The sequence below is a fragment of the Cibotium barometz genome, chromosome 28 (assembly GCF_041138505.1).
Source record: "Cibotium barometz isolate CiBa-2024 chromosome 28, ASM4113850v1, whole genome shotgun sequence".
NCBI classification, from domain to species: domain Eukaryota; kingdom Viridiplantae; phylum Streptophyta; class Polypodiopsida; order Cyatheales; family Cibotiaceae; genus Cibotium; species Cibotium barometz.
In genome coordinates, this window is record NC_141073.1 from 34,167,260 (window position 1) to 34,174,404 (window position 7,145).

The following is a 7,145-nucleotide window of genomic DNA, read 5'->3' on the forward strand; positions in this document are numbered from 1 at the left end:
ATATATATACATATATATATATATATATACATATGTATGTATATATATATATATATACATATATATATATATATATACATATATATATATATACATATATGTATATATATATATATACATATGTATGTATATATATATATGTACATATATGTATATATATATATGTACATATATGTATATATATATGTACATATATGTATACATACATATATATGTACATATATATGTACATACATATATATGTACATACATATATATGTACATATATATATGTACATATATATATATATATATATATATATGTATGTATGTATGTATGTATGTATGTATGTATATGTATGTACATACATACATACATACATACATACATATATATATGTATGTATGTATGTATATATATATGTATGTATGTATGTATGTATGTGTGTATATATATATGTATGTATGTATACATATATATACATACATACATACATATATATATATATATATGTATACATATATATACATATATATATATGTATAGATATATATATACATATATGTATATATATATATATATATACATACATACATACATACATATATATATATAGATATATGTACATATACATACATACATTATATATGTACATATATGTATGTATGTATATATGTATGTGTGTGTGTGTGTGTGTGTGTGTGTGTGTAAAGAGAGAGAGAGAGAGAGAGAGAGAGAGAGAGAGAGAGAGATTTTATTAGCATCTACAAAAGAACCAATGGATCTATGAGAATAACAAGTATTATAGATGTTCCATATGTGAACTGATCATAAATGCAAGACATGTAATGCAAAATAGAAAGAGAATCGAGCCAATAGAAAAGAGAACTCCAAGTTTACAATACAAGAGGTTAGCCAAATTAGCTTATCACTCTAGAAAGGCATTAGGCAATAACTCAATGTCTACTACTTAAAGAGATGTTTATCTATGGCATTGAAAAAAATAGAAAAGTTTAAATTATCTGAAACCTTATAAAATTGTATTTATTAGAATAATCTGTAAATTTGTGTATGTGTGTTTGTGTAATGGCCAATATGTATTTATGAGTAGTAGATTGTGAGGAAAAAGAGAAATTTGAGAGTATAAAAGATTTAAGAAATGTTTCATATTTGAATTTCTCATCATGCTATCATAAATAAGACATGTAATGCAAAATAGAATAGATATCTGAGCTAATAGAAAAGAGTACTTTAACTATTACTCTAGACCTATGTGTATAATAAAACAGTAGTTGAATCAGCTTAACAAAAGTAGCTGAATGTCTACTACTCAAGGAGATGCCTATCTATGGTGTTGCAAAATATCATGCATCTCAAGATGGCAAGAGAGAAAGATATATATATGACAAACACACATGTTTATTTGTTCCTCGTATGATAGTGTATATTACAAATAAAAAATATAAGGATAAGGATATATAAAAATATGTTTGATTTAATCTAAATTTTTAATTAAATTATATTTAACTAGATTAAATATAATTTTTAATTATATTATATTTAACTAGATTAAATATAATTATATATTTTATACTCAATAAATTTTATAAAGTATTGAGAATTAGAGAAAGGAGAAAGAGTGTGTGTATGTAAGCTACTGTAGGTTATAAATGGTTAATTGAGAAACAGAAAGATAAATTCAAAATATAAAGAAATAAAAAAATATTTAGATTAACTTAAAATTTTATAGAATTATATTTGACGATTGGAATAATATGTAAATTAGTGTATATCTGTGTGTGTGTGTGTGTGTGTGTGTGTGTGTGTGTGTGTGTGTGTGTGTGTTGCACAAGTTCAACTATGAGTCATGTACATTTTAGGGTCAATGATGACAAGTTGCATCTAGTGGAAATAAAGTTAAAATAGCAAGGGAAGCTTGTTTAAAATTAACTGCAAGAGAAGAGAGGGTAGGTTATGTTACTTGCATCCACACAAACAGACAAAACATTTTGTTAGCCTGAATGTGTATTACAAGTGTCAATGGACCTATCCACATGGTATAAATGTCACCCTATCCTTACAGTTAAACAAACAACCTATGCATGATTATGTAAGTGTAAGTAACTATGCCCTCTGGTAGATCAAGTTGTTATGTAATTACCCAAAAGAATAGTCATTTATCAAGATCTTTATGGATATTTTATAAATATTTTATGAGTCATCATGTTTAATAGCTAACATCATATAAGGTGGATATGAATAAATCTAGATCCATTAGTACAAGGGGAAGAGTAGCCCCTTGTACTAATGGATCTAGATTTATTAGTACAAGGGAAGAGTAGCCCCTCTCAATCAGAGTAGACCAAGATATTCAGCCATCCCTACTACAATCAATTTCTAATGAGCTATTTATCAAGAGTAACACCCTATAGAGCTCATAAAGATGTATGTGCTCTAAATATACAAGTCACAGTACTGAACATTAGCAACAAATGGGACCAGCCCAATCAGCAAGCCCCAAAACCCCTCATTATAGTGCCATGCACACATAGCTTGTGGTATTTATGTAGATGCAAAACCTACCAATGTAGCCTTATACATTAATTATTCAATGTTTAGCTGCAGATTAGAAGCCAGAATAGCCCAATCTGAATTACTTCATAGGTTATGTTCATGGTACAGAGCAGCATCAGAATGCTTTCAACATTAGTTATTTTAAGACCAACCATCATATGGAAACTCTGCTCATTCAGTCCAACAATCAGCATAACTTTTTAAGAACACTAAGAGCTAAAAACAAGTCCAATAGAGATATTATTTAACCTGTTTTATCAGATTCTAAGCCAAGTTGTAGCCCCATCTACTACTACAATATTATAGTTTTGTTAAAAAATTATGTAATCAACACCTAGCAACATATTCACTATTTCACCTAGTAGTAGCCCAAGTAATCAATAGCATAACTAGTACTTCAACCAATAGCCCAAGTAGCATCAGACCAAGTTCCTACCACTAGTCACCATGTTTGATTACTGTGTGTATAGAACTTATATTATAAGTGGAAAGATCTAAATCAAACCAATTAGCTAAACAAGATAGACTCATGCAGTCTTGGATAATTCTATTAGGATGTCATGTGGATTCCTTATCCAACCAGTTGCGTGGAATGCCCTTTAACCTTTCCATAAATATAAAAAGAAGTGTTTGGCTATGTCTTGACGGTGACATTATACTCCAATTGGGTCTTTCGGCAATGTCAGCCAAGCATTTAATTAGTACTCCAATGGCCAAATTTGGGTTAAGTGGTTCAAGAGGAATATGGTTTTAACCTTTATTCAATAATCTCCTAGTTTTGGTATTTGTGATTATCTCAAGGTTAGGTGCATACATGCAGACCAAGTTCATCAAAGTCCTTACAAAATTTAGTGAATTCTGTGCAAAAGCATTGTGGCATCTTAGCATCCCGTAAGAAATCATTCTTAGTGAGGAATTTCTTGAGTGAGTTAGTATATTTCCAACCAAAGCATTAATCTTTAATCATATCACAACTATGGAAAATTGAATCAAAAGCAGCCATTATCACATCCTTGGGATGAATAAAATAAAAAAATCTATTGATAAAGAGGCAATTAACAAAAGAATTATGTGATCGTTCATCATCAGTACATAAGGTTCTTTTCCCCGTCAATTCAGTTATCACCTAAAACCATGGTTATAGACTAGAATTCTTTAAGGTTTTTGACAGGTAGACCTCTACCTCTCCCTCTTCCCGTAAAGTCCAGCATGTGGCAGGTTTAACAATTTATCCAAACCTTCCATTTTTTCCTGCATGAACTGTTCATAGTCGATGTTTTATAGGAAGGACAGCTAGGGTATTCTTCCCTCATCTTCCAAATGCCTTCTTTTGCTTGGGCTTAATGGTTTTGCACTTCTTGGTCTTTTGCTTGTATATCAGTATGGGCTGCTGGTTCATGCACTTGAGCCGTTGTTGCCTCAATGCCTTGTGTTTCCTCAGGCTGTACTAGAATTGATGCTACTTGTTTGGGTTCTATCTCTATCGGTGTGCCTGCCAAAGCTGAATCCTTCAGTGTGGACAGGTTTGTAAAATCAGTTGTGCCGAGCTCGTCGGGGGAGTAACTTGTTGCGATTGCTCTTGAGTGGCCTGGTCGATTGTGGCTTCTTGCTCTGTCAATGCCTCTTGGTATTTTCTAATTTCTTGTGTCACCTTAGCCTCTAGTCTTTGTGATTCTGCAGCTATGTCTGGGATGATGCCCCACAATTTCTAATCAATCTTCTTCTTTCTCCCTTTCCTTATCTCCTTCATAATGGCCTGGGTCTCCACTAGGACAACTTGGCCCTCTTGCATTTCTTCAGCTGTTAGTGGTGGTTGCTATGGAATTAGTGCCAGTTGTAGTTGCTTTGCTGGTTCAGGCTTTGGGAGACGCCTTTTTGCCACATGATTTAAGACTTGGGTTAGCAGGTATGGGTTGCATATTTTGGACTAGTGGGCCTTCAGATGGTTCTCCATCTCTATGAATATAATATGCCCAGTCCTCCTCTTTCTCTCTTCAGGTACCTTAGCGATCTTGTTCAACGAGACCCTGTTGTATCGATCCACTGGCTTGACCTACATTATCAGTGACATAGCTCTACATGCTTTCTCTGTAGCCTCATCCTGGATATTCTCGTACTCTCCCCCATTGGAGTTATAAGAATTCTTGTTTAGCATTGCGTCCATAGGCATTTTGTTGAATGCGTGGGCGTGGACTTTGACTGCTGGTGGGAGCTGTAGAGCATCACGAATGAGTTCTTCAGTGATCAGGAGCTGCTCTATTGTGTCGTCGGCCTTCGTGATGGTGCCACGTTTAGTGCCTTTGTCATAAGTCTTGATATACTCAACAGAGAGCTCCGTGTCGATGCTCCTTGGAAGTATTTGCACCATGCTCCCTAATCCCACTTTCTCCAGCTTTTCCTTGACCTTTGCCTCTTCCAAGATTTGGAGGCACTCTGGGCTATGGTAATGCAGTGTGACCTTTCCATGGGTCATAAGGGTTTCCTTGCTGATGATGGCCCCATGGAAGGCTTAGGCATATGGACCCAAGTAATTCAGTTTAGGTACCCGCACATTGGTTTCTTCTTCTGACTTGCTGGGGAGCCTATAGCAATGTCTTGGGTGGCTACTGGGGTCTCTACAGCTTCCGAGGCTAACATCTGTACATGAAAAGTACATCAGTCTCTAGATTGGTGTGGTAGCTACCATTTCTCCTCTCTTTTGTTTTCCATTTTTTGGTTAATGGTAAATCGGCTAGTTGAGATGAGAAGTGTGTTAGGTAGGAGTAATAACAAGGTGTATTAATTGATAGGTGAATGTTGTGGCATTAATGTGCAGGGTCTTAGTAGTCCCGCGGACCTGCAGCAGATTGTGAGAAGTTGTCCCGTTGAAAGGTGGTTTCGTGAAATGAGGTTTCGTGATGTGAGAAGTGGTTACGTGAAAGGGAGTTCCATGAGACGGAATCCCGTGAGATGTGGTTTTGTGAAATGATGTTCCAAAGGTGGTTACGTGAAAGGGAGTTTCCCGTGAGATGTGGTTTTGTGAAATGATGTTCCAAAGGTGGTTACATGAAAGGGAGTTACGTGAAAGGGAGTTTCATGAGACGGAATCCCGTGAGATGTGGTTTTGTGAAATGATGTTCCGTGAAAGGTGGTTACGTAAAAAGGAGTTCTGTGAAACATTATCCATGAGATGTGCTTTTGTGAACTGAGGTTCTATGAAAGGTGGTTTCGTGAAAGGAAGTTCCATGAAATGGAATCCCGTGAGATGTGGTTTTCGTGAAAGGGAGTTTCGTGAAACGGAATCACGTGAGATGTGTGTTGAGATATCAAGCTCAACTAGTGCTACGGCGGCGGACATTGTTGACGACCCGCATGGGTGATAGCTTCCGCATCTACACCACTGGCATGGTTGGTGAGATTATGGGTGATATGGGCCACTGGGATGAAAGGCTATGTGACAGCCATTTTGGATTACTAGAGACTGGCATAGTTATAGCACCAACTCATTTAATCGGGTTCACATTATGGACCGACCCTTGTATGTTGTAGTAGTTGAGTACTAACCCATATAGTGTGTAATCTTATCTTTATGTTAATGTTGGTTGAGTAGAGAAGAAGAAGATAGAAGAAAATTCAGCTATCCATCTCTCTCGTGTCTTGCTCTCTCTTGTGTGTGTGTGTGTTTGCTTGCTCTAGGGTTTGAAGCTCTCCCTCTCCCCCACATTCTCTTTATGGTATCAAAGCCTAGTTTCTGTGACAGCTAAGGAGGCAAGCAAGAGGCAAGAACAAGCAAGGAAGGAAGCTATACTACATGGGTAAGAGCACCATCATCTCTTTCCCCTTCTTGGTTTAGGTACAACACCCCCTCAAAAGCTCTGGGGGAGCTACACATCTCCGATTGAGAAGTTGTCTTCGTGAACGGAGCTACAGGGCAAGTATATTGTCCTATTGGACGAGGTTGTTTCAACCAGATTCTCATTTTGGGGCGAGTTTACGGGCCTCATTTCATCACTGCAGGGTCGATAGTTTTCTAGAAGTTCTAGTAGAGAACCGTTTCTATTCGAAATCTGGTTATTGCACTGCAACAATACATTTTGGAAGTGCGGACAAGGTTTGCACATGTATTGTTGATATTGGGTGTATGTACATGTACTCTGGTCACATTTGGTGACACACAGACTGTGCTCAAGTACCGCAGGTACTGCAATAATTTTACAGGAGATACTATTGTATTATAGGTTGCATACAAAAGTTGTCTATTTGCAGGTTATTTGATTGCTACCTGCACTGCATATTTTATCTGCTATTTTTGCACCATTTTTAGGTGCTCTTTTTAGCAATTTTCAGCATTTTATGGATTTTTTGTCCAAGTCGGCCTGTAGGACTTGGCCAACCAGCTCATAAGGATCTATATAAATAGGTGCCCTCGTTCCCCCATCATTTCATCTCTGATTTCAGCCCTTACTTGTACATACTAACACTCAGGGGCTTCCCTCGTGCTATACCTTCATTCATATTCAGATCATTTGCAGTCTACACATATATACTTTTTTGCAAGGCTGTATTAATATCCCCTCGCATATAAGAACTTTTAACTTGTAAGATACATGTG